The sequence below is a fragment of the Oncorhynchus mykiss genome, unplaced genomic scaffold (assembly GCF_013265735.2).
Source record: "Oncorhynchus mykiss isolate Arlee unplaced genomic scaffold, USDA_OmykA_1.1 un_scaffold_404, whole genome shotgun sequence".
NCBI lineage: Eukaryota > Metazoa > Chordata > Actinopteri > Salmoniformes > Salmonidae > Oncorhynchus > Oncorhynchus mykiss.
Window position 1 is genome coordinate 80833 of NW_023493851.1, and position 27129 is coordinate 107961.

The 27129-nt window shown below is 40.8% G+C and overlaps 12 non-coding genes across 12 annotated transcripts; all 12 read right to left on the minus strand.

Annotated features, from left to right (window-relative positions):
* Nucleotides 1-660: 660 nt before the first annotated feature.
* Nucleotides 661-743, minus strand: trnal-cag. Its single transcript has one exon. It is a non-coding gene; the product is annotated as a tRNA-Leu (tRNA).
* A 1745-nt stretch (nt 744-2488) lies between these two features.
* Nucleotides 2489-2571, minus strand: trnal-cag. Its single transcript has one exon. It is a non-coding gene; the product is annotated as a tRNA-Leu (tRNA).
* Nucleotides 2572-4313: 1742 nt separating this feature from the next.
* trnal-cag lies at nt 4314-4396 on the minus strand. Its single transcript has one exon. It is a non-coding gene; the product is annotated as a tRNA-Leu (tRNA).
* A 1745-nt stretch (nt 4397-6141) lies between these two features.
* trnal-cag lies at nt 6142-6224 on the minus strand. The gene has a single exon. It is a non-coding gene; the product is annotated as a tRNA-Leu (tRNA).
* Nucleotides 6225-11625: 5401 nt separating this feature from the next.
* trnal-cag lies at nt 11626-11708 on the minus strand. The gene has a single exon. It is a non-coding gene; the product is annotated as a tRNA-Leu (tRNA).
* A 3573-nt stretch (nt 11709-15281) lies between these two features.
* On the minus strand, nt 15282-15364 carry trnal-cag. Its single transcript has one exon. It is a non-coding gene; the product is annotated as a tRNA-Leu (tRNA).
* A 1745-nt stretch (nt 15365-17109) lies between these two features.
* Nucleotides 17110-17192, minus strand: trnal-cag. Its single transcript has one exon. It is a non-coding gene; the product is annotated as a tRNA-Leu (tRNA).
* Nucleotides 17193-18937: 1745 nt separating this feature from the next.
* On the minus strand, nt 18938-19020 carry trnal-cag. Its single transcript has one exon. It is a non-coding gene; the product is annotated as a tRNA-Leu (tRNA).
* A 1745-nt stretch (nt 19021-20765) lies between these two features.
* Nucleotides 20766-20848, minus strand: trnal-cag. The gene has a single exon. It is a non-coding gene; the product is annotated as a tRNA-Leu (tRNA).
* Nucleotides 20849-24032: 3184 nt separating this feature from the next.
* trnas-aga lies at nt 24033-24114 on the minus strand. The gene has a single exon. It is a non-coding gene; the product is annotated as a tRNA-Ser (tRNA).
* A 306-nt stretch (nt 24115-24420) lies between these two features.
* trnal-cag lies at nt 24421-24503 on the minus strand. The gene has a single exon. It is a non-coding gene; the product is annotated as a tRNA-Leu (tRNA).
* Nucleotides 24504-26248: 1745 nt separating this feature from the next.
* Nucleotides 26249-26331, minus strand: trnal-cag. The gene has a single exon. It is a non-coding gene; the product is annotated as a tRNA-Leu (tRNA).
* Between the last annotated feature and the right edge of the window lie 798 nt (nt 26332-27129).

The window sequence follows — 27129 nt, forward strand, 5'->3', positions numbered from 1 at the left end:
AGAATCGTGTTGTTGTATTGTTGAGTGTATCATGGGATCTCATCTGAAATCTGTGGCTTGACTACAAACCTGTAACCTATGCTACTGTGGCCTATAGAGCTAGAAGGCTGGATAACCAGGTGTGTAAAGGTGTGAAGTGGGACAGATGGCCTGCAGTCCTATCCCAAATGGACAACTAATCCCTATGTACTTGCGGAGATCTGAGAGGATGCGATTGGTATAAGAAACACGACTAAACTTCAACCTCCGGAGGGGTCAAAAAAATGCATTTTCGTTGTCGGCAGGATTTGAACCTGCGCAGTAAGATCCTAATGGATTTCTAGTCTATCGCCTTAACCACTCGGCCACGACAACGTCGACAGAAGAAAACAGGCTTGTTAGGAGTGAATGGGCCAACAGGCATAGCCTACAGAAAGTGAAATTTAACAACTGAAAGATAATGCAGTAACTCATTATAATGCAATAACACAAAATGTTCCCCTCATTCATTTGTTATTAAGTCCAGCTGTTTTCTTATTTAACCTTGATCTTTGCTCAGCTCCAGAAGGTCTGCATTTGAGAGTGTTTATAATGAATTGTTATTTCACTGTGTGAAGTTGTTATTTCATCATTCTTATTATTACTGCTGAGCAGCATGACTCCTGAGAGGCACTAAAAAACTGTCAGAAGTGGGATTTGAACCCACGCCTCCATGGGAGACTGCGACCTGAACGCAGCGCCTTAGACCGCTCGGCCATCCTGACTACAGCACAGTAACTGGGTATCGGGTTAAAGTGTATGCGGTAAAAGTAGAAATATGAACAACGCTCTAAAATCACCACAGAGACCAGAACAACTATGCACGATACTGACTTGCACTTTCAATAGTCATTTGTTTTTATAAATTAAAAAGTCCAGTCATTGATTTAACCTCAATATGGCCTTCAATGGGAAAGAGTAGTAAATCGCCATTGAATGAGCGCTAAACTGGCATCAGAATATGGCCATTCTGATATAAATGATAAAATTCCTCAGATAAGACTGAAAAAGTGTCTGGAAATATCAGCAACCATCATGGTAAGAGTGACAACAGGTCCACATGGGGGAAATCCTTACAAATGGCTTAATGGGTCATTTCAACGCAATCGTGTTATTATTTATTTTTAGGGTTTAACAAGGCAGCTCACCTGTGACTTGACATTAGATGCGGCGACTTCGATTACCCTGCAGACGATATTTATGTTCTTCCCGCCAATACAATCCACTGACAACGACCGACGAGTTCTGCGTTCCGAGATTATTTTTGTTATTTGCCTGTTTGGGGCCCGCCTGTGAAATTGCGCGATTCTTGCAATTCTCTTTCAGCCTCTCATCAACTAGCTGTTTTTGCAGAATATTAAAAATACGATAGTTATTCACTACTCATATTAACTAGGTGTCATTTACGTTACCTTAAGTCATTTATTTTTCAACTGGATTTTACAAAGGTGCATGACATGCAGGCGCTAAAAAGTTGTCAGGAGGGGGTTTCAAACCATGCCTATAGGGGAGTCTGCGACCTGAATGACTTAATGGTTATTTTCAATGCAATCAAGTTTTTTCTTTTTCTTTTAGGGTTTAACAAGGTTTCTCACCTGTTACCTGTGGCTTGACTTTAGATGTGGCCAGTTCGATTACCCTGCAGACTATAAGAGTGTCTTCAGAATATGGCCAATTTGACATGAATTTAAAAATGCCTCAGATAGGACCAAAAAAGTGTCTGGAGCTTCCCGTCAGGGTAAGAGTGACAACAGGTTTCCACATGTCAAAATGGGGGAAATCTTAGCAAATGGCTTCATGGTTATTCATGAGAATCATGTTGTTGTATTGTTGAGTGTATCATGGGATCTCACCTGAAATCTGTGGCTTGACTACAAACCTGTAACCTATGCTACTGTGGCCTATAGAGCTAGAAGGCTGGATAACCAGGTGTGTAAAGGTTTGAAGTGGGACAGATGGCCTGCAGTCCTATCCCAAATGGACAACTAATCCCTATGTACTTGTGGAGATCTGAGAGGATGCGATTGGTATAAGAAACACGACTAAACTTCAACCTCCGGAGGGGTCAAAAAAATGCAATTTCGTTGTCGGCAGGATTTGAACCTGCGCAGGAAGATCCTAATGGATTTCTAGTCCATCGCCTTAACCACTCGGCCACGACACCGTTGACAGAAGAAAACAGGCTTGTTAGGAGTGAATGGGCCAACAGGCATAGCCTACAGAAAGTGAAATTTAACAACTGAAAGATAATGCAGTAACTCATTATAATGCAATAACACAAAATGTTCCCCTCATTCATTTGTTATTAAGTCCAGCTGTTTTCTTATTTAACCTTGATCTTTGCTCAGCTCCAGAAGGTCTGCATTTGAGAGTGTTTATAATGAATTGTTATTTCACTGTGTGAAGTTGTTATTTCATCATTCTTATTATTACTGCTGAGCAGCATGACTCCTGAGAGGCACTAAAAAACTGTCAGAAGTGGGATTTGAACCCACGCCTCCATGGGAGACTGCGACCTGAACGCAGCGCCTTAGACCGCTCGGCCATCCTGACTACAGCACAGTAACTGGGTATCGGGTTAAAGTGTATGCGGTAAAAGTAGAAATATGAACAACGCTCTAAAATCCCCACAGAGACCAGAACAACTATGCACGATACTGACTTGCACTTTCAATAGTCATTTGTTTTTATAAATTAAAAAGTCCAGTCATTGATTTAACCTCAATATGGCCTTCAATGGGAAAGAGTAGTAAATCGTCATTGAATGAGCGCTAAACTGGCATCAGAATATGGCCATTCTGATATAAATGATAAAATTCCTCAGATAAGACTGAAAAAGTGTCTGGAAATATCAGCAACCATCAGGGTAAGAGTGACAACAGGTCCACATGGGGGAAATCCTTACAAATGGCTTAATGGGTCATTTCAACGCAATCGTGTTATTATTTATTTTTAGGGTTTAACAAGGCAGCTCACCTGTGACTTGACATTAGATGCGGCGACTTCGATTGCCCTGCAGACGATATTTATGTTCTTCCAGCCAATACAATCCACTGACAACGACCGACGAGTTCTGCGTTCCGAGATTATTTTTGTTATTTGCCTGTTTGGGGCCCGCCTGTGAAATTGCGCGATTCTTGCAATTCTCTTTCAGCCTCTCATCAACTAGCTGTTTTTGCAGAATATTAAAAATATGATAGTTATTCACTACTCATATTAACTAGGTGTCATTTACGTTACCTTAAGTCTTTTATTTTTCAACTGGATTTTACAAAGGTGCATGACATGCAGGCGCTAAAAAGTTGTCAGGAGGGGGTTTCAAACCATGCCTATAGGGTCTGCGACCTGAATGACTTCATGGTTATTTTCAATGCAATCAAGTTTTTTCTTTTTCTTTTAGGGTTTAACAAGGTTTCTCACCTGTTACCTGTGGCTTGACTTTAGATGTGGCCAGTTCGATTACCCTGCAGACTATAAGAGTGTCTTCAGAATATGGCCAATTTGAAATGAATTTAAAAATGCCTCAGATAGGACCAAAAAAGTGTCTGGAGCTTCCCGTCAGGGTAAGAGTGACAACAGGTTTCCACATGTCAAAATGGGGGAAATCTTAGCAAATGGCTTCATGGTTATTCATGAGAATCGTGTTGTTGTATTGTTGAGTGTATCATGGGATCTCACCTGAAATCTGTGGCTTGACTACAAACCTGTAACCTATGCTACTGTGGCCTATAGAGCTAGAAGGCTGGATAACCAGGTGTGTAAAGGTGTGAAGTGGGACAGATGGCCTGCAGTCCTATCCCAAATGGACAACTAATCCCTATGTACTTGTGGAGATCTGAGAGGATGCGATTGGTATAAGAAACACAACTAAACTTCAACCTCCGGAGGGGTCAAAAAAATGCAATTTCGTTGTCGGCAGGATTTGAACCTGCGCAGGAAGATCCTAATGGATTTCTAGTCCATCGCCTTAACCACTCGGCCACGACACCGTTGACAGAAGAAAACAGGCTTGTTAGGAGTGAATGGGCCAACAGGCATAGCCTACAGAAAGTGAAATTTAACAACTAAAAGATAATGCAGTAACTCATTATAATGCAATAACACAAAATGTTCCCCTCATTCATTTGTTATTAAGTCCAGCTGTTTTCTTATTTAACCTTGATCTTTGCTCAGCTCCAGAAGGTCTGCATTTGAGAGTGTTTATTATGAATTGTTATTTCACTGTGTGAAGTTGTTATTTCATCATTCTTATTATTACTGCTGAGAAGCATGACTCCTGAGAGGCACTAAGAAACTGTCAGAAGTGGGATTTGAACCCACGCCTCCATGGGAGACTGCGACCTGAACGCAGCGCCTTAGACCGCTCGGCCATCCTGACTACAGCACAGTAACTGGGTATCGGGTTAAAGTGTATGCGGTAAAAGTAGAAATATGAACAACGCTCTAAAATCACCACAGAGACCAGAACAACTATGCACGATACTGACTTGCACTTTCAATAGTCATTTGTTTTTATAAATTAAAAAGTCCAGTCATTGATTTAACCTCAATATGGCCTTCAATGGGAAAGAGTAGTAAATCGTCATTGAATGAGCGCTAAACTGGCATCAGAATATGGCCATTCTGATATAAATGATAAAATTCCTCAGATAAGACTGAAAAAGTGTCTGGAAATATCAGCAACCATCAGGGTAAGAGTGACAACAGGTCCACATGGGGGAAATCCTTAAAAATGGCTTAATGAGTCATTTCAACGCAATCGTGTTATTATTTATTTTTAGGGTTTAACAAGGCAGCTCACCTGTGACTTGACATTAGATGTGGCGACTTCGATTACCCTGCAGACTATATTTTTGTTCTTCCCGCCAATACAATCCACTGACAACGACCGACGAGTTCTGCGTTCCGAGATTATTTTTGTTATTTGCCTGTTTGGGGCCCGCCTGTGAAATTGCGCGATTCTTGCAATTCTCTTTCAGCCTCTCATCAACTAGCTGTTTTTGCAGAATATTAAAAATACGATAGTTATTCACTACTCATATTAACTAGGTGTCATTTACGTTACCTTAAGTCATTTATTTTTCAACTGGATTTTACAAAGGTGCATGACATGCAGGCGCTAAAAAGTTGTCAGGAGGGGGTTTCAAACCATGCCTATAGGGGAGTCTGCGACCTGAATGACTTAATGGTTATTTTCAATGCAATCAAGTTTTTTCTTTTTCTTTTAGGGTTTAACAAGGTTTCTCACCTGTTACCTGTGGCTTGACTTTAGATGTGGCCAGTTCGATTACCCTGCAGACTATAAGAGTGTCTTCAGAATATGGCCAATTTGACATGAATTTAAAAATGCCTCAGATAGGACCAAAAAAGTGTCTGGAGCTTCCCGTCAGGGTAAGAGTGACAACAGGTTTCCACATGTCAAAATGGGGGAAATCTTAGCAAATGGCTTAATGGTTATTCATGAGAATCGTGTTGTTGTATTGTTGAGTGTATCATGGGATCTCACCTGAAATCTGTGGCTTGACTACAAACCTGTAACCTATGCAACTGTGGCCTATAGAGCTAGAAGGCTGGATAACCAGGTGTGTAAAGGTGTGAAGTGGGATAGATGGCCTGCAGTCCTATCCCAAATGGACAACTAATCCCTATGTACTTGCGGAGATCTGAGAGGATGCGATTGGTATAAGAAACACGACTAAACTTCAACCTCCGGAGGGGTCAAAAAAATGCATTTTCATTGTCGGCAGGATTTGAACCTGCGCAGGAAGATCCTAATGGATTTCTAGTCCATCGCCTTAACCACTCGGCCACGACAACGTTGACAGAAGAAAACAGGCTTGTTAGGAGTGAATGGGCCAACAGGCATAGCCTACAGAAAGTGAAATTTAACAACTGAAAGATAATGCAGTAACTCATTATAATGCAATAACACAAAATGTTCCCCTCATTCATTTGTTATTAAGTCCAGCTGTTTTCTTATTTAACCTTGATCTTTGCTCAGCTCCAGAAGGTCTGCATTTGAGAGTGTTTATTATGAATTGTTATTTCACTGTGTGAAGTTGTTATTTCATCATTCTTATTATTACTGCTGAGCAGCATGGCTCCTGAGAGGCACTAAAAAACTGTCAGAAGTGGGATTTGAACCCACGCCTCCATGGGAGACTGCGACCTGAACGCAGCGCCTTAGACCGCTCGGCCATCCTGACTACAGCACAGTAACTGGGTATCGGGTTAAAGTGTATGCGGTAAAAGTAGAAATATGAACAACGCTCTAAAATCACCACAGAGACCAGAACAACTATGCACGATACTGACTTGCACTTTCAATAGTCATTTGTTTTTATAAATTAAAAAGTCCAGTCATTGATTTAACCTCAATATGGCCTTCAATGGGAAAGAGTAGTAAATCGTCATTGAATGAGCGCTAAACTGGCATCAGAATATGGCCATTCTGATATAAATGATAAAATTCCTCAGATAAGACTGAAAAAGTGTCTGGAAATATCAGCAACCATCAGGGTAAGAGTGACAACAGGTCCACATGGGGGAAATCCTTACAAATGGCTTAATGAGTCATTTCAACGCAATCGTGTTATTATTTATTTTTAGGGTTTAACAAGGCAGCTCAACTGTGACTTGACATTAGATTTGGCGACTTCGATTACCCTGCAGACAATATTTTTGTTCTTCCCGCCAATACAATCCACTGACAACGACCGACGAGTTCTGCGTTCCGAGATTATTTTTGTTATTTGCCTGTTTGGGGCCCGCCTGTGAAATTGCGCGATTCTTGCAATTCTCTTTCAGCCTCTCATCAACTAGCTGTTTTTGCAGAATATTAAAAATACTATAGTTATTCACTACTCATATTAACTAGGTGTCATTTACGTTACCTTAAGTCATTTATTTTTCAACTGGATTTTACAAAGGTGCATGACATGCAGGCGCTAAAAAGTTGTCAGGAGGGGGTTTCAAACCATGCCTATAGGGGAGTCTGCGACCTGAATGACTTAATGGTTATTTTCAATGCAATCAAGTTTTTTCTTTTTCTTTTAGGGTTTAACAAGGTTTCTCACCTGTTACCTGTGGCTTGACTTTAGATGTGGCCAGTTCGATTACCCTGCAGACTATAAGAGTGTCTTCAGAATATGGCCAATTTGACATGAATTTAAAAATGCCTCAGATAGGACCAAAAAAGTGTCTGGAGCTTCCCGTCAGGGTAAGAGTGACAACAGGTTTCCACATGTCAAAATGGGGGAAATCTTAGCAAATGGCTTAATGGTTATTCATGAGAATCGTGTTGTTGTATTGTTGAGTGTATCATGGGATCTCACCTGAAATCTGTGGCTTGACTACAAACCTGTAACCTATGCAACTGTGGCCTATAGAGCTAGAAGGCTGGATAACCAGGTGTGTAAAGGTGTGAAGTGGGATAGATGGCCTGCAGTCCTATCCCAAATGGACAACTAATCCCTATGTACTTGCGGAGATCTGAGAGGATGCGATTGGTATAAGAAACACGACTAAACTTCAACCTCCGGAGGGGTCAAAAAAATGCATTTTCATTGTCGGCAGGATTTGAACCTGCGCAGGAAGATCCTAATGGATTTCTAGTCCATCGCCTTAACCACTCGGCCACGACAACGTTGACAGAAGAAAACAGGCTTGTTAGGAGTGAATGGGCCAACAGGCATAGCCTACAGAAAGTGAAATTTAACAACTGAAAGATAATGCAGTAACTCATTATAATGCAATAACACAAAATGTTCCCCTCATTCATTTGTTATTAAGTCCAGCTGTTTTCTTATTTAACCTTGATCTTTGCTCAGCTCCAGAAGGTCTGCATTTGAGAGTGTTTATTATGAATTGCTATTTCACTGTGTGAAGTTGTTATTTCATCATTCTTATTATTACTGCTGAGCAGCATGACTCCTGAGAGGCACTAAAAAACTGTCAGAAGTGGGATTTGAACCCACGCCTCCATGGGAGACTGCAACCTGAACGCAGCGCCTTAGAACGCTCGGCCATCCTGACTACAGCACAGTAACTGGGTATCGGGTTAAAGTGTATGCGGTAAAAGTAGAAATATGAACAACGCTCTAAAATCACCACAGAGACCAGAACAACTATGCACGATACTGACTTGCACTTTCAATAGTCATTTGTTTTTATAAATTAAAAAGTCCAGTCATTGATTTAACCTCAATATGGCCTTCAATGGGAAAGAGTAGTAAATCGTCATTGAATGAGCGCTAAACTGGCATCAGAATATGGCCATTCTGATATAAATGATAAAATTCCTCAGATAAGACTGAAAAAGTGTCTGGAAATATCAGCAACCATCAGGGTAAGAGTGACAACAGGTCCACATGGGGGAAATCCTTACAAATGGCTTAATGGGTCATTTCAACGCAATCGTGTTATTATTTATTTTTAGGGTTTAACAAGGCAGCTCACCTGTGACTTGACATTAGATGCGGCGACTTCGATTACCCTGCAGACGATATTTTTGTTCTTCCCGCCAATACAATCCACTGACAACGACCGACGAGTTCTGCGTTCCGAGATTATTTTTGTTATTTGCCTGTTTGGGGCCCGCCTGTGAAATTGCGCGATTCTTGCAATTCTCTTTCAGCCTCTCATCAACTAGCTGTTTTTGCAGAATATTAAAAATACGATAGTTATTCACTACTCATATTAACTAGGTGTCATTTACGTTACCTTAAGTCATTTATTTTTCAACTGGATTTTACAAAGGTGCATGACATGCAGGCGCTAAAAAGTTGTCAGGAGGGGGTTTCAAACCATGCCTATAGGGGAGTCTGCGACCTGAATGACTTAATGGTTATTTTCAATGCAATCGAGTTTTTTCTTTTTCTTTTAGGGTTTAACAAGGTTTCTCACCTGTTACCTGTGGCTTGACTTTAGATGTGGCCAGTTGGATTACCCTGCAGACTATAAGAGTGTCTTCAGAATATGGCCAATTTGACATGAATTTAAAAATGCCTCAGATAGGACCAAAAAAGTGTCTGGAGCTTCCCGTCAGGGTAAGAGTGACAACAGGTTTCCACATGTCAAAATGGGGGAAATCTTAGCAAATGGCTTCATGGTTATTCATGAGAATCGTGTTGTTGTATTGTTGAGTGTATCATGGGATCTCACCTGAAATCTGTGGCTTGACTACAAACCTGTAACCTATGCTACTGTGGCCTAGAGAGCTAGTAGGCTGGATAACCAGGTGTGTAAAGGTGTGAAGTGGGATAGATGGCCTGCAGTCCTATCCCAAATGGACAACTAATCCCTATGTACTTGCGGAGATCTGAGAGGATGCGATTGGTATAAGAAACACGACTAAACTTCAACCTCGGGAGGGGTCAAAAAAATGCATTTTCGTTGTCGGCAGGATTTGAACCTGCGCAGAAAGATCCTAATGGATTTCTAGTCCATCGCCTTAACCACTCGGCCACGACAACGTTGACAGAAGAAAACAAGCTTGTTAGGAGTGAATGGGCCAACAGGCATAGCCTACAGAAAGTGAAATTTAACAACTGAAAGATAATGTAGTAACTCATTATAATGCAATAACACAAAATGTTCCCCTCATTAATTTGTTATTAAGTCCAGCTGTTTTCTTATTTAACCTTGATCTTTGCTCAGCTCCAGAAGGTCTGCATTTGAGAGTGTTTATTATGAATTGTTATTTCACTGTGTGAAGTTGTTATTTCATCATTCTTATTATTACTGCTGAGCAGCATGACTCCTGAGAGGCACTAAAAAACTGTCAGAAGTGGGATTTGAACCCACACCTCCATGGGAGACTGCGACCTGAACGCAGCGCCTTAGACCGCTCGGCCATCCTGACTACAGCACAGTAATTGGGTATCGGGTTAAAGTGTATGCGGTAAAAGTAGAAATATGAACAACGCTCTAAAATCACCACAGAGACCAGAACAACTATGCACGATACTGACTTGCACTTTCAATAGTCATTTGTTTTTATAAATTAAAAAGTCCATTCATTGATTTAACCTCAATATGGCCTTCAATGGGAAAGAGTAGTAAATCGCCATTGAATGAGCGCTAAACTGGCATCAGAATATGGCCATTCTGATATAAATGATAAAATTCCTCAGATAAGACTGAAAAAGTGTCTGGAAATATCAGCAACCATCAGGGTAAGAGTGACAACAGGTCCACATGGGGGAAATCCTTACAAATGGCTTAATGGGTCATTTCAACGCAATCGTGTTATTATTTATTTTTAGGGTTTAACAAGGCAGCTCACCTGTGACTTGACATTAGATTTGGCGACTTCGATTACCCTGCAGACGATATTTTTGTTCTTCCCGCCAATACAATCCACTGACAACGACCGACGAGTTCTGCGTTCCGAGATTATTTTTGTTATTTGCCTGTTTGGGGCCCGCCTGTGGAATTGCGCGATTCTTGCAATTCTCTTTCAGCCTCTCATCAACTAGCTGTTTTTGCAGAATATTAAAAATACGATAGTTATTCACTACTCATATTAACTAGGTGTCATTTACGTTACCTTAAGTCATTTATTTTTCAACTGGATTTTATAAAGGTGCATGACATGCAGGCGCTAAAAAGTTGTCAGGAGGGGGTTTCAAACCATGCCTATAGGGGAGTCTGCGACCTGAATGACTTAATGGTTATTTTCAATGCAATCAAGTTTTTTCTTTTTCTTTTAGGGTTTAACAAGGTTTCTCACCTGTTACCTGTGGCTTGACTTTAGATGTGGCCAGTTCGATTACCCTGCAGACTATAAGAGTGTCTTCAGAATATGGCCAATTTGACATGAATTTAAAAATGCCTCAGATAGGACCAAAAAAGTGTCTGGAGCTTCCCGTCAGGGTAAGAGTGACAACAGGTTTCCACATGTCAAAATGGGGGAAATCTTAGCAAATGGCTTAATGGTTATTCATGAGAATCGTGTTGTTGTATTGTTAAGTGTATCATGGGATCTCACCTGAAATCTGTGGCTTGACTACAAACCTGTAACCTATGCAACTGTGGCCTATAGAGCTAGAAGGCTGGATAACCAGGTGTGTAAAGGTGTGAAGTGGGATAGATGGCCTGCAGTCCTATCCCAAATGGACAACTAATCCCTATGTACTTGCGGAGATCTGAGAGGATGCGATTGGTATAAGAAACACGACTAAACTTCAACCTCCGGAGGGGTCAAAAAAATGCATTTTCATTGTCGGCAGGATTTGAACCTGTGCAGGAAGATCCTAATGGATTTCTAGTCCATCGCCTTAACCACTCGGCCACGACAACGTTGACAGAAGAAAACAGGCTTGTTAGGAGTGAATGGGCCAACAGGCATAGCCTACAGAAAGTGAAATTTAACAACTGAAAGATAATGCAGTAACTCATTATAATGCAATAACACAAAATGTTCCCCTCATTCATTTGTTATTAAGTCCAGCTGTTTTCTTATTTAACCTTGATCTTTGCTCAGCTCCAGAAGGTCTGCATTTGAGAGTGTTTATTATGAATTGTTTTTTCAATTTGTGAAGTTGTTATTTCATCATTCTTATTATTACTGCTGAGCAGCATGGCTCCTGAGAGGCACTAAAAAACTGTCAGAAGTGGGATTTGAACCCACGCCTCCATGGGAGACTGCGACCTGAACGCAGCGCCTTAGACCGCTCGGCCATCCTGACTACAGCACAGTAACTGGGTATCGGGTTAAAGTGTATGCGGTAAAAGTAGAAATATGAACAACGCTCTAAAATCACCACAGAGACCAGAACAACTATGCACGATACTGACTTGCACTTTCAATAGTCATTTGTTTTTATAAATTAAAAAGTCCAGTCATTGATTTAACCTCAATATGGCCTTCAATGGGAAAGAGTAGTAAATCGTCATTGAATGAGCGCTAAACTGGCATCAGAATATGGCCATTCTGATATAAATGATAAAATTCCTCAGATAAGACTGAAAAAGTGTCTGGAAATATCAGCAACCATCAGGGTAAGAGTGACAACAGGTCCACATGGGGGAAATCCTTACAAATGGCTTAATGGGTCATTTCAACGCAATCGTGTTATTATTTATTTTTAGGGTTTAACAAGGCAGCTCACCTGTGACTTGACATTAGATGTGGCGACTTCGATTACCCTGCAGACGATATTTTTGTTCTTCCCGCCAATACAATCCACTGACAACGACCGACGAGTTCTGCGTTCCGAGATTATTTTTGTTATTTGCCTGTTTGGGGCCCGCCTGTGAAATTGCGCGATTCTTGCAATTCTCTTTCAGCCTCTCATCAACTAGCTGTTTTTGCAGAATATTAAAAATACGATAGTTATTCACTACTCATATTAACTAGGTGTCATTTACGTTACCTTAAGTCATTTATTTTTCAACTGGATTTTACAAAGGTGCATGACATGCAGGCGCTAAAAAGTTGTCAGGAGGTGGTTTCAAACCATGCCTATAGGGGAGTCTGCGACCTGAAAGACTTAATGGTTATTTTCAATGCAATCAAGTTTTTTCTTTTTCTTTTAGGGTTTAACAAGGTTTCTCACCTGTTACCTGTGGCTTGACTTTAGATGTGGCCAGTTCGATTACCCTGCAGACTATAAGAGTGTCTTCAGAATATGGCCAATTTGACATGAATTTAAAAATGCCTCAGATAGGACCAAAAAAGTGTCTGGAGCTTCCCGTCAGGGTAAGAGTGACAACAGGTTTCCACATGTCAAAATGGGGGAAATCTTAGCAAATGGCTTAATGGTTATTCATGAGAATCGTGTTGTTGTATTGTTAAGTGTATCATGGGATCTCACCTGAAATCTGTGGCTTGACTACAAACCTGTAACCTATGCAACTGTGGCCTATAGAGCTAGAAGGCTGGATAACCAGGTGTGTAAAGGTGTGAAGTGGGATAGATGGCCTGCAGTCCTATCCCAAATGGACAACTAATCCCTATGTACTTGCGGAGATCTGAGAGGATGCGATTGGTATAAGAAACACGACTAAACTTCAACCTCCGGAGGGGTCAAAAAAATGCATTTTCATTGTCGGCAGGATTTGAACATGCGCAGGAAGATCCTAATGGATTTCTAGTCCATCGCCTTAACCACTCGGCCACGACAACGTTGACAGAAGAAAACAGGCTTGTTAGGAGTGAATGGGCCAACAGGCATAGCCTACAGAAAGTGAAATTTAACAACTGAAAGATAATGCAGTAACTCATTATAATGCAATAACACAAAATGTTCCCCTCATTCATTTGTTATTAAGTCCAGCTGTTTTCTTATTTAACCTTGATCTTTGCTCAGCTCCAGAAGGTCTGCATTTGAGAGTGTTGATTATGAATTGTTATTTCACTGTGTGAAGTTGTTATTTCATCATTCTTATTATTACTGCTGAGCAGCATGACTCCTGAGAGGCACTAAAAAACTGTCAGAAGTGGGATTTGAACCCACGCCTCCATGGGAGACTGCAACCTGAACGCAGCGCCTTAGACCGCTCGGCCATCCTGACTACAGCACAGTAATTGGGTATCGGGTTAAAGTGTATGCGGTAAAAGTAGAAATATGAACAACGCTCTAAAATCACCACAGAGACCAGAACAACTATGCACGATACTGACTTGCACATTCAATAGTCATTTGTTTTTATAAATTAAAAAGTCCAGTCATTGATTTAACCTCAATATGGCCTTCAATGGGAAAGAGTAGTAAATCGCCATTGAATGAGCGCTAAACTGGCATCAGAATATGGCCATTCTGATATAAATGATAAAATTCCTCAGATAAGACTGAAAAAGTGTCTGGAAATATCAGCAACCATCAGGGTAAGAGTGACAACAGGTCCACATGGGGGAAATCCTTACAAATGGCTTAATGGGTCATTTCAACGCAATCGTGTTATTATTTATTTTTAGGGTTTAACAAGGCAGCTCACCTGTGACTTGGCATTAGATGTGGCGACTTCGATTACCCTGCAGACGATATTTTTGTTCTTCCCGCCAATACAATCCACTGACAACGACCGACGAGTTCTGCGTTCCGAGATTATTTTTGTTATTTGCCTGTTTGGGGCCCGCCTGTGAAATTGCGCGATTCTTGCAATTCTCTTTCAGCCTCTCATCAACTAGCTGTTTTTGCAGAATATTAAAAATACGATAGTTATTCACTACTCATATTAACTAGGTGTCATTTACGTTACCTTAAGTCATTTATTTTTCAACTGGATTTTACAAAGGTGCATGACATGCAGGCGCTAAAAAGTTGTCAGGAGGTGGTTTCAAACCATGCCTATAGGGGAGTCTGCGACCTGAATGACTTAATGGTTATTTTCAATGCAATCAAGTTTTTTCTTTTTCTTTTAGGGTTTAACAAGGTTTCTCACCTGTTACCTGTGGCTTGACTTTAGATGTGGCCAGTTCGATTACCCTGCAGACTATAAGAGTGTCTTCAGAATATGGCCAATTTGACATGAATTTAAAAATGCCTCAGATAGGACCAAAAAAGTGTCTGGAGCTTCCCGTCAGGGTAAGAGTGACAACAGGTTTCCACATGTCAAAATGGGGGAAATCTTAGCAAATGGCTTAATGGTTATTCATGAGAATCGTGTTGTTGTATTGTTAAGTGTATCATGGGATCTCACCTGAAATCTGTGGCTTGACTACAAACCTGTAACCTATGCAACTGTGGCCTATAGAGCTAGAAGGCTGGATAACCAGGTGTGTAAAGGTGTGAAGTGGGATAGATGGCCTGCAGTCCTATCCCAAATAGACAACTAATCCCTATGTACTTGCGGAGATCTGAGAGGATGCGATTGGTATAAGAAACACGACTAAACTTCAACCTCCGGAGGGGTCAAAAAAATGCATTTTCATTGTCGGCAGGATTTGAACCTGCGCAGGAAGATCCTAATGGATTTCTAGTCCATCGCCTTAACGACTCGGCCACGACAACGTTGACAGAAGAAAACAGGCTTGTTAGGAGTGAATGGGCCAACAGGCATAGCCTACAGAAAGTGAAATTTAACAACTGAAAGATAATGCAGTAACTCATTATAATGCAATAACACAAAATGTTCCCCTCATTCATTTGTTATTAAGTCCAGCTGTTTTCTTATTTAACCTTGATCTTTGCTCAGCTCCAGAAGGTCTGCTTTTGAGAGTGTTTATTATGAATTGTTATTTCACTGTGTGAAGTTGTTATTTCATCATTCTTATTATTACTGCTGAGCAGCATGGCTCCTGAGAGGCACTAAAAAACTGTCAGAAGTGGGATTTGAACCCACGCCTCCATGGGAGACTGCGACCTGAACGCAGCGCCTTAGACCGCTCGGCCATCCTGACTACAGCACAGTAACTGGGTATCGGGTTAAAGTGTATGCGGTAAAAGTAGAAATATGAACAACGCTCTAAAATCACCACAGAGACCAGAACAACTATGCACGATACTGACTTGCACATTCAATAGTCATTTGTTTTTATAAATTAAAAAGTCCAGTCATTGATTTAACCTCAATATGGCCTTCAATGGGAAAGAGTAGTAAATCGCCATTGAATGAGCGCTAAACTGGCATCAGAATATGGCCATTCTGATATAAATGATAAAATTCCTCAGATAAGACTGAAAAAGTGTCTGGAAATATCAGCAACCATCAGGGTAAGAGTGACAACAGGTCCACATGGGGGAAATCCTTACAAATGGCTTAATGGGTCATTTCAACGCAATCGTGTTATTATTTATTTTTAGGGTTTAACAAGGCAGCTCACCTGTGACTTGACATTAGATGTGGCGACTTCGATTACCCTGCAGACGATATTTTTGTTCTTCCCGCCAATACAATCCACTGACAACGACCGACGAGTTCTGCGTTCCGAGATTATTTTTGTTATTTGCCTGTTTGGGGCCCGCCTGTGAAATTGCGCGATTCTTGCAATTCTCTTTCAGCCTCTCATCAACTAGCTGTTTTTGCAGAATATTAAAAATACGATAGTTATTCACTACTCATATTAACTAGGTGTCATTTACGTTACCTTAAGTCATTTATTTTTCAACTGGATTTTACAAAGGTGCATGACATGCAGGCGCTAAAAAGTTGTCAGGAGGTGGTTTCAAACCATGCCTATAGGGGAGTCTGCGACCTGAAAGACTTAATGGTTATTTTCAATGCAATCAAGTTTTTTCTTTTTCTTTTAGGGTTTAACAAGGTTTCTCACCTGTTACCTGTGGCTTGACTTTAGATGTGGCCAGTTCGATTACCCTGCAGACTATAAGAGTGTCTTCAGAATATGGCCAATTTGACATGAATTTAAAAATGCCTCAGATAGGACCAAAAAAGTGTCTGGAGCTTCCCGTCAGGGTAAGAGTGACAACAGGTTTCCACATGTCAAAATGGGGGAAATCTTAGCAAATGGCTTAATGGTTATTCATGAGAATCGTGTTGTTGTATTGTTAAGTGTATCATGGGATCTCACCTGAAATCTGTGGCTTGACTACAAACCTGTAACCTATGCAACTGTGGCCTATAGAGCTAGAAGGCTGGATAACCAGGTGTGTAAAGGTGTGAAGTGGGATAGATGGCCTGCAGTCCTATCCCAAATGGACAACTAATCCCTATGTACTTGCGGAGATCTGAGAGGATGCGATTGGTATAAGAAACACGACTAAACTTCAACCTCCGGAGGGGTCAAAAAAATGCATTTTCATTGTCGGCAGGATTTGAACATGCGCAGGAAGATCCTAATGGATTTCTAGTCCATCGCCTTAACCACTCGGCCACGACAACGTTGACAGAAGAAAACAGGCTTGTTAGGAGTGAATGGGCCAACAGGCATAGCCTACAGAAAGTGAAATTTAACAACTGAAAGATAATGCAGTAACTCATTATAATGCAATAACACAAAATGTTCCCCTCATTCATTTGTTATTAAGTCCAGCTGTTTTCTTATTTAACCTTGATCTTTGCTCAGCTCCAGAAGGTCTGCATTTGAGAGTGTTTATTATGAATTGTTATTTCACTGTGTGAAGTTGTTATTTCATCATTCTTATTATTACTGCTGAGCAGCATGACTCCTGAGAGGCACTAAAAAACTGTCAGAAGTGGGATTTGAACCCACGCCTCCATGGGAGACTGCGACCTGAACGCAGCGCCTTAGACCGCTCGGCCATCCTGACTACAGCACAGTAATTGGGTATCGGGTTAAAGTGTATGCGGTAAAAGTAGAAATATGAACAACGCTCTAAAATCACCACAGAGACCAGAACAACTATGCACGATACTGACTTGCACATTCAATAGTCATTTGTTTTTATAAATTAAAAAGTCCAGTCATTGATTTAACCTCAATATGGCCTTCAATGGGAAAGAGTAGTAAATCGCCATTGAATGAGCGCTAAACTGGCATCAGAATATGGCCATTCTGATATAAATGATAAAATTCCTCAGATAAGACTGAAAAAGTGTCTGGAAATATCAGCAACCATCAGGGTAAGAGTGACAACAGGTCCACATGGGGGAAATCCTTACAAATGGCTTAATGGGTCATTTCAACGCAATCGTGTTATTATTTATTTTTAGGGTTTAACAAGGCAGCTCACCTGTGACTTGGCATTAGATGTGGCGACTTCGATTACCCTGCAGACGATATTTTTGTTCTTCCCGCCAATACAATCCACTGACAACGACCGACGAGTTCTGCGTTCCGAGATTATTTTTGTTATTTGCCTGTTTGGGGCCCGCCTGTGAAATTGCGCGATTCTTGCAATTCTCTTTCAGCCTCTCATCAACTAGCTGTTTTTGCAGAATAATAAAAATACGATAGTTATTCACTACTCATATTAACTAGGTGTCATTTACGTTACCTTAAGTCATTTATTTTTCAACTGGATTTTACAAAGGTGCATGACATGCAGGCGCTAAAAAGTTGTCAGGAGGTGGTTTCAAACCATGCCTATAGGGGAGTCTGCGACCTGAATGACTTAATGGTTATTTTCAATGCAATCAAGTTTTTTCTTTTTCTTTTAGGGTTTAACAAGGTTTCTCACCTGTTACCTGTGGCTTGACTTTAGATGTGGCCAGTTCGATTACCCTGCAGACTATAAGAGTGTCTTCAGAATATGGCCAATTTGACATGAATTTAAAAATGCCTCAGATAGGACCAAAAAAGTGTCTGGAGCTTCCCGTCAGGGTAAGAGTGACAACAGGTTTCCACATGTCAAAATGGGGGAAATCTTAGCAAATGGCTTAATGGTTATTCATGAGAATCGTGTTGTTGTATTGTTAAGTGTATCATGGGATCTCACCTGAAATCTGTGGCTTGACTACAAACCTGTAACCTATGCAACTGTGGCCTATAGAGCTAGAAGGCTGGATAACCAGGTGTGTAAAGGTGTGAAGTGGGATAGATGGCCTGCAGTCCTATCCCAAATGGACAACTAATCCCTATGTACTTGCGGAGATCTGAGAGGATGCGATTGGTATAAGAAACACGACTAAACTTCAACCTCCGGAGGGGTCAAAAAAATGCATTTTCATTGTCGGCAGGATTTGAACATGCGCAGGAAGATCCTAATGGATTTCTAGTCCATCGCCTTAACCACTCGGCCACGACAACGTTGACAGAAGAAAACAGGCTTGTTAGGAGTGAATGGGCCAACAGGCATAGCCTACAGAAAGTGAAATTTAACAACTGAAAGATAATGCAGTAACTCATTATAATGCAATAACACAAAATGTTCCCCTCATTCATTTGTTATTAAGTCCAGCTGTTTTCTTATTTAACCTTGATCTTTGCTCAGCTCCAGAAGGTCTGCATTTGAGAGTGTTTATTATGAATTGTTATTTCACTGTGTGAAGTTGTTATTTCATCATTCTTATTATTACTGCTGAGCAGCATGACTCCTGAGAGGCACTAAAAAACTGTCAGAAGTGGGATTTGAACCCACGCCTCCATGGGAGACTGCGACCTGAACGCAGCGCCTTAGACCGCTCGGCCATCCTGACTACAGCACAGTAATTGGGTATCGGGTTAAAGTGTATGCGGTAAAAGTAGAAATATGAACAACGCTCTAAAATCACCACAGAGACCAGAACAACTATGCACGATACTGACTTGCACATTCAATAGTCATTTGTTTTTATAAATTAAAAAGTCCAGTCATTGATTTAACCTCAATATGGCCTTCAATGGGAAAGAGTAGTAAATCGCCATTGAATGAGCGCTAAACTGGCATCAGAATATGGCCATTCTGATATAAATGATAAAATTCCTCAGATAAGACTGAAAAAGTGTCTGGAAATATCAGCAACCATCAGGGTAAGAGTGACAACAGGTCCACATGGGGGAAATCCTTACAAATGGCTTAATGGGTCATTTCAACGCAATCGTGTTATTATTTATTTTTAGGGTTTAACAAGGCAGCTCACCTGTGACTTGGCATTAGATGTGGCGACTTCGATTACCCTGCAGACGATATTTTTGTTCTTCCCGCCAATACAATCCACTGACAACGACCGACGAGTTCTGCGTTCCGAGATTATTTTTGTTATTTGCCTGTTTGGGGCCCGCCTGTGAAATTGCGCGATTCTTGCAATTCTCTTTCAGCCTCTCATCAACTAGCTGTTTTTGCAGAATATTAAAAATACGATAGTTATTCACTACTCATATTAACTAGGTGTCATTTACGTTACCTTAAGTCATTTATTTTTCAACTGGATTTTACAAAGGTGCATGACATGCAGGCGCTAAAAAGTTGTCAGGAGGTGGTTTCAAACCATGCCTATAGGGGAGTCTGCGACCTGAATGACTTAATGGTTATTTTCAATGCAATCAAGTTTTTTCTTTTTCTTTTAGGGTTTAACAAGGTTTCTCACCTGTTACCTGTGGCTTGACTTTAGATGTGGCCAGTTGGATTACCCTGCAGACTATAAGAGTGTCTTCAGAATATGGCCAATTTGACATGAATTTAAAAATGCCTCAGATAGGACCAAAAAAGTGTCTGGAGCTTCCCGTCAGGGTAAGAGTGACAACAGGTTTCCACATGTCAAAATGGGGGAAATCTTAGCAAATGGCTTAATGGTTATTCATGAGAATCGTGTTGTTGTATTGTTAAGTGTATCATGGGATCTCACCTGAAATCTGTGGCTTGACTACAAACCTGTAACCTATGCAACTGTGGCCTATAGAGCTAGAAGGCTGGATAACCAGGTGTGTAAAGGTGTGAAGTGGGATAGATGGCCTGCAGTCCTATCCCAAATGGACAACTAATCCCTATGTACTTGCGGAGATCTGAGAGGATGCGATTGGTATAAGAAACACGACTAAACTTCAACCTCCGGAGGGGTCAAAAAAATGCATTTTCATTGTCGGCAGGATTTGAACATGCGCAGGAAGATCCTAATGGATTTCTAGTCCATTGCCTTAACCACTCGGCCACGACAACATTGACAGAAGAAAACAGGCTTGTTAGGAGTGAATGGGCCAACAGGCATAGCCTACAGAAAGTGAAATTTAACAACTGAAAGATAATGCAGTAACTCATTATAATGCAATAACACAAAATGTTCCCCTCATTCATTTGTTATTAAGTCCAGCTGTTTTCTTATTTAACCTTGATCTTTGCTCAGCTCCAGAAGGTCTGCATTTGAGAGTGTTTATTATGAATTGTTATTTCACTGTGTGAAGTTGTTATTTCATCATTCTTATTATTACTGCTGAGCAGCATGACTCCTGAGAGGCACTAAAAAACTGTCAGAAGTGGGATTTGAACCCACGCCTCCATGGGAGACTGCGACCTGAACGCAGCGCCTTAGACCGCTCGGCCATCCTGACTACAGCACAGTAATTGGGTATCGGGTTAAAGTGTATGCGGTAAAAGTAGAAATATGAACAACGCTCTAAAATCACCACAGAGACCAGAACAACTATGCACGATACTGACTTGCACATTCAATAGTCATTTGTTTTTATAAATTAAAAAGTCCAGTCATTGATTTAACCTCAATATGGCCTTCAATGGGAAAGAGTAGTAAATCGCCATTGAATGAGCGCTAAACTGGCATCAGAATATGGCCATTCTGATATAAATGATAAAATTCCTCAGATAAGACTGAAAAAGTGTCTGGAAATATCAGCAACCATCAGGGTAAGAGTGACAACAGGTCCACATGGGGGAAATCCTTACAAATGGCTTAATGGGTCATTTCAACGCAATCGTGTTATTATTTATTTTTAGGGTTTAACAAGGCAGCTCACCTGTGACTTGGCATTAGATGTGGCGACTTCGATTACCTTGCAGACGATATTTTTGTTCTTCCCGCCAATACAATCCACTGACAACGACCGACGAGTTCTGCGTTCCGAGATTATTTTTGTTATTTGCCTGTTTGGGGCCCGCCTGTGAAATTGCGCGATTCTTGCAATTCTCTTTCAGCCTCTCATCAACTAGCTGTTTTTGCAGAATATTAAAAATACGATAGTTATTCACTACTCATATTAACTAGGTGTCATTTACGTTACCTTAAGTCATTTATTTTTCAACTGGATTTTACAAAGGTGCATGACATGCAGGCGCTAAAAAGTTGTCAGGAGGTGGTTTCAAACCATGCCTATAGGGGAGTCTGCGACCTGAATGACTTAATGGTTATTTTCAATGCAATCAAGTTTATTCTTTTTCTTTTAGGGTTTAACAAGGTTTCTCACCTGTTACCTGTGGCTTGACTTTAGATGTGGCCAGTTCGATTACCCTGCAGACTATAAGAGTGTCTTCAGAATATGGCCAATTTGACATGAATTTAAAAATGCCTCAGATAGGACCAAAAAAGTGTCTGGAGCTTCCCGTCAGGGTAAGAGTGACAACAGGTTTCCACATGTCAAAATGGGGGAAATCTTAGCAAATGGCTTAATGGTTATTCATGAGAATCGTGTTGTTGTATTGTTAAGTGTATCATGGGATCTCACCTGAAATCTGTGGCTTGACTACAAACCTGTAACCTATGCAACTGTGGCCTATAGAGCTAGAAGGCTGGATAACCAGGTGTGTAAAGGTGTGAAGTGGGATAGATGGCCTGCAGTCCTATCCCAAATGGACAACTAATCCCTATGTACTTGCGGAGATCTGAGAGGATGCGATTGGTATAAGAAACACGACTAAACTTCAACCTCCGGAGGGGTCAAAAAAATGCATTTTCATTGTCGGCAGGATTTGAACCTGCGCAGGAAGATCCTAATGGATTTCTAGTCCATCGCCTTAACCACTCGGCCACGACAACGTTGACAGAAGAAAACAGGCTTGTTAGGAGTGAATGGGCCAACAGGCATAGCCTACAGAAAGTGAAATTTAACAACTGAAAGATAATGCAGTAACTCATTATAATGCAATAACACAAAATGTTCCCCTCATTCATTTGTTATTAAGTCCAGCTGTTTTCTTATTTAACCTTGATCTTTGCTCAGCTCCAGAAGGTCTGCATTTGAGAGTGTTTATTATGAATTGCTATTTCACTGTGTGAAGTTGTTATTTCATCATTCTTATTATTACTGCTGAGCAGCATGACTCCTGAGAGGCACTAAAAAACTGTCAGAAGTGGGATTTGAACCCACGCCTCCATGGGAGACTGCGACCTGAACGCAGCGCCTTAGAACGCTCGGCCATCCTGACTACAGCACAGTAACTGGGTATCGGGTTAAAGTGTATGCGGTAAAAGTAGAAATATGAACAACGCTCTAAAATCACCACAGAGACCAGAACAACTATGCACGATACTGACTTGCACTTTCAATAGTAATTTGTTTTTATAAATTAAAAAGTCCAGTCATTGATTTAACCTCAATATGGCCTTCAATGGGAAAGAGTAGTAAATCGTCATTGAATGAGCGCTAAACTGGCATCAGAATATGGCCATTCTGATATAAATGATAAAATTCCTCAGATAAGACTGAAAAAGTGTCTGGAAATATCAGCAACCATCAGGGTAAGAGTGACAACAGGTCCACATGGGGGAAATCCTTACAAATGGCTTAATGGGTCATTTCAACGCAATTGTGTTATTATTTATTTTTAGGGTTTAACAAGGCAGCTCACCTGTGACTTGACATTAGATGCGGCGACTTCGATTACCCTGCAGACGATATTTTTGTTCTTCCCGCCAATACAATCCACTGACAACGACCGACGAGTTCTGCGTTCCGAGATTATTTTTGTTATTTGCCTGTTTGGGGCCCGCCTGTGAAATTGCGCGATTCTTGCAATTCTCTTTCAGCCTCTCATCAACTAGCTGTTTTTGCAGAATATTAAAATACGATAGTTATTCACTACTCATATTAACTAGGTGTCATTTACGTTACCTTAAGTCATTTATTTTTCAACTGGATTTTACAAAGGTGCATGACATGCAGGCGCTAAAAAGTTGTCAGGAGGGGGTTTCAAACCATGCCTATAGGGGAGTCTGCGACCTGAATGACTTAATGGTTATTTTCAATGCAATCGAGTTTTTTCTTTTTCTTTTAGGGTTTAACAAGGTTTCTCACCTGTTACCTGTGGCTTGACTTTAGATGTGGCCAGTTGGATTACCCTGCAGACTATAAGAGTGTCTTCAGAATATGGCCAATTTGACATGAATTTAAAAATGCCTCAGATAGGACCAAAAAAGTGTCTGGAGCTTCCCGTCAGGGTAAGAGTGACAACAGGTTTCCACATGTCAAAATGGGGGAAATCTTAGCAAATGGCTTCATGGTTATTCATGAGAATCGTGTTGTTGTATTGTTGAGTGTATCATGGGATCTCACCTGAAATCTGTGGCTTGACTACAAACCTGTAACCTATGCTACTGTGGCCTAGAGAGCTAGTAGGCTGGATAACCAGGTGTGTAAAGGTGTGAAGTGGGATAGATGGCCTGCAGTCCTATCCCAAATGGACAACTAATCCCTATGTACTTGCGGAGATCTGAGAGGATGCGATTGGTATAAGAAACACGACTAAACTTCAACCTCGGGAGGGGTCAAAAAAATGAATTTTCGTTGTCGGCAGGATTTGAACCTGCGCAGGAAGATCCTAATGGATTTCTAGTCCATCGCCTTAACCACTCGGCCACGACAACGTTGACAGAAGAAAACAAGCTTGTTAGGAGTGAATGGGCCAACAGGCATAGCCTACAGAAAGTGAAATTTAACAACTGAAAGATAATGCAGTAACTCATTATAATGCAATAACACAAAATGTTCCCCTCATTAATTTGTTATTAAGTCCAGCTGTTTTCTTATTTAACCTTGATCTTTGCTCAGCTCCAGAAGGTCTGCATTTGAGAGTGTTTATTATGAATTGTTATTTCACTGTGTGAAGTTGTTATTTCATCATTCTTATTATTACTGCTGAGCAGCATGACTCCTGAGAGGCACTAAAAAACTGTCAGAAGTGGGATTTGAACCCACGCCTCCATGGGAGACTGCGACCTGAACGCAGCGCCTTAGACCGCTCGGCCATCCTGACTACAGCACAGTAATTGGGTATCGGGTTAAAGTGTATGCGGTAAAAGTAGAAATATGAACAACGCTCTAAAATCACCACAGAGACCAGAACAACTATGCACGATACTGACTTGCACTTTCAATAGTCATTTGTTTTTATAAATTAAAAAGTCCATTCATTGATTTAACCTCAATATGGCCTTCAATGGGAAAGAGTAGTAAATCGCCATTGAATGAGCGCTAAACTGGCATCAGAATATGGCCATTCTGATATAAATGATAAAATTCCTCAGATAAGACTGAAAAAGTGTCTGGAAATATCAGCAACCATCAGGGTAAGAGTGACAACAGGTCCACATGGGGGAAATCCTTACAAATGGCTTAATGAGTCATTTCAACGCAATCGTGTTATTATTTATTTTTAGGGTTTAACAAGGCAGCTCACCTGTGACTTGACATTAGATTTGGCGACTTCGATTACCCTGCAGACGATATTTTTGTTCTTCCCGCCAATACAATCCACTGACAACGACCGACGAGTTCTGCGTTCCGAGATTATTTTTGTTATTTGCCTGTTTGGGGCCCGCCTGTGAAATTGCGCGATTCTTGCAATTCTCTTTCAGCCTCTCATCAACTAGCTGTTTTTGCAGAATATTAAAAATACGATAGTTATTCACTACTCATATTAACTAAGTGTCATTTACGTTACCTTAAGTCATTTATTTTTCAACTGGATTTTACAAAGGTGCATGACATGCAGGCGCTAAAAAGTTGTCAGGAGGGGGTTTCAAACCATGCCTATAGGGGAGTCTGCGACCTGAATGACTTAATGGTTATTTTCAATGCAATCGAGTTTTTTCTTTTTCTTTTAGGGTTTAACAAGGTTTCTCACCTGTTACCTGTGGCTTGACTTTAGATGTGGCCAGTTGGATTACCCTGCAGACTATAAGAGTGTCTTCAGAATATGGCCAATTTGACATGAATTTAAAAATGCCTCAGATAGGACCAAAAAAGTGTCTGGAGCTTCCCGTCAGGGTAAGAGTGACAACAGGTTTCCACATGTCAAAATGGGGGAAATCTTAGCAAATGGCTTAATGGTTATTCATGAGAATCGTGTTGTTGTATTGTTGAGTGTATCATGGGATCTCACCTGAAATCTGTGGCTTGACTACAAACCTGTAACCTATGCAACTGTGGCCTATAGAGCTAGAAGGCTGGATAACCAGGTGTGTAAAGGTGTGAAGTGGGATAGATGGCCTGCAGTCCTATCCCAAATGGACAACTAATCCCTATGTACTTGCGGAGATCTGAGAGGATGCGATTGGTATAAGAAACACGACTAAACTTCAACCTCCGGAGGGGTCAAAAAAATGCATTTTCATTGTCGGCAGGATTTGAACCTGCGCAGGAAGATCCTAATGGATTTCTAGTCCATCGCCTTAACGACTCGGCCACGACAACGTTGACAGAAGAAAACAGGCTTGTTAGGAGTGAATGGGCCAACAGGCATAGCCTACAGAAAGTGAAATTTAACAACTGAAAGATAATGCAGTAACTCATTATAATGCAATAACACAAAATGTTCCCCTCATTAATTTGTTATTAAGTCCAGCTGTTTTCTTATTTAACCTTGATCTTTGCTCAGCTCCAGAAGGTCTGCATTTGAGAGTGTTTATTATGAATTGTTATTTCACTGTGTGAAGTTGTTATTTCATCATTCTTATTATTACTGCTGAGCAGCATGACTCCTGAGAGGCACTAAAAAACTGTCAGAAGTGGGATTTGAACCCACGCCTCCATGGGAGACTGCGACCTGAACGCAGCGCCTTAGACCGCTCGGCCATCCTGACTACAGCACAGTAATTGGGTATCGGGTTAAAGTGTATGCGGTAAAAGTAGAAATATGAACAACGCACTAAAATCACCACAGAGACCAGAACAACTATGCACGATACTGACTTGCACTTTCAATAGTCATTTGTTTTTATAAATTAAAAAGTCCATTCATTGATTTAACCTCAATATGGCCTTCAATGGGAAAGAGTAGTAAATCGCCATTGAATGAGCGCTAAACTGGCATCAGAATATGGCCATTCTGATATAAATGATAAAATTCCTCAGATAAGACTGAAAAAGTGTCTGGAAATATCAGCAACCATCAGGGTAAGAGTGACAACAGGTCCACATGGGGGAAATCCTTACAAATGGCTTAATGGTCATTTCAACGCAATCGTGTATTATTTATTTTTAGGGTTTAACAAGGCAGCTCACCTGTGACTTGACATTAGATTTGGCGACTTCGATTACCCTGCAGACGATATTTTGTTCTTCCCGCCAATACAATCCACTGACAACGAACCGACGAGTTACTGCGTTCCGAGATTATTTTTGTTATTTGCCTGTTTGGGCCCGCCTGTGAAATTGCGGCGATTCTTGCAATTCTCTTTCAGCCTCTCATCAACTAGCTGTTTTTGCAGAATATTAAAAATACGATAGTTATCACGACTCATATAACTAGGTGTCATTACGTTACCTTAAGTCATTATTTTTCAACTGGATTTTACAAAGGTGCATGACATGCAGGCGCTAAAAAGTTGTCAGGAGGGGGTTTCAAACCATGCCTATAGGGGAGTCTGCGACCTGAATGA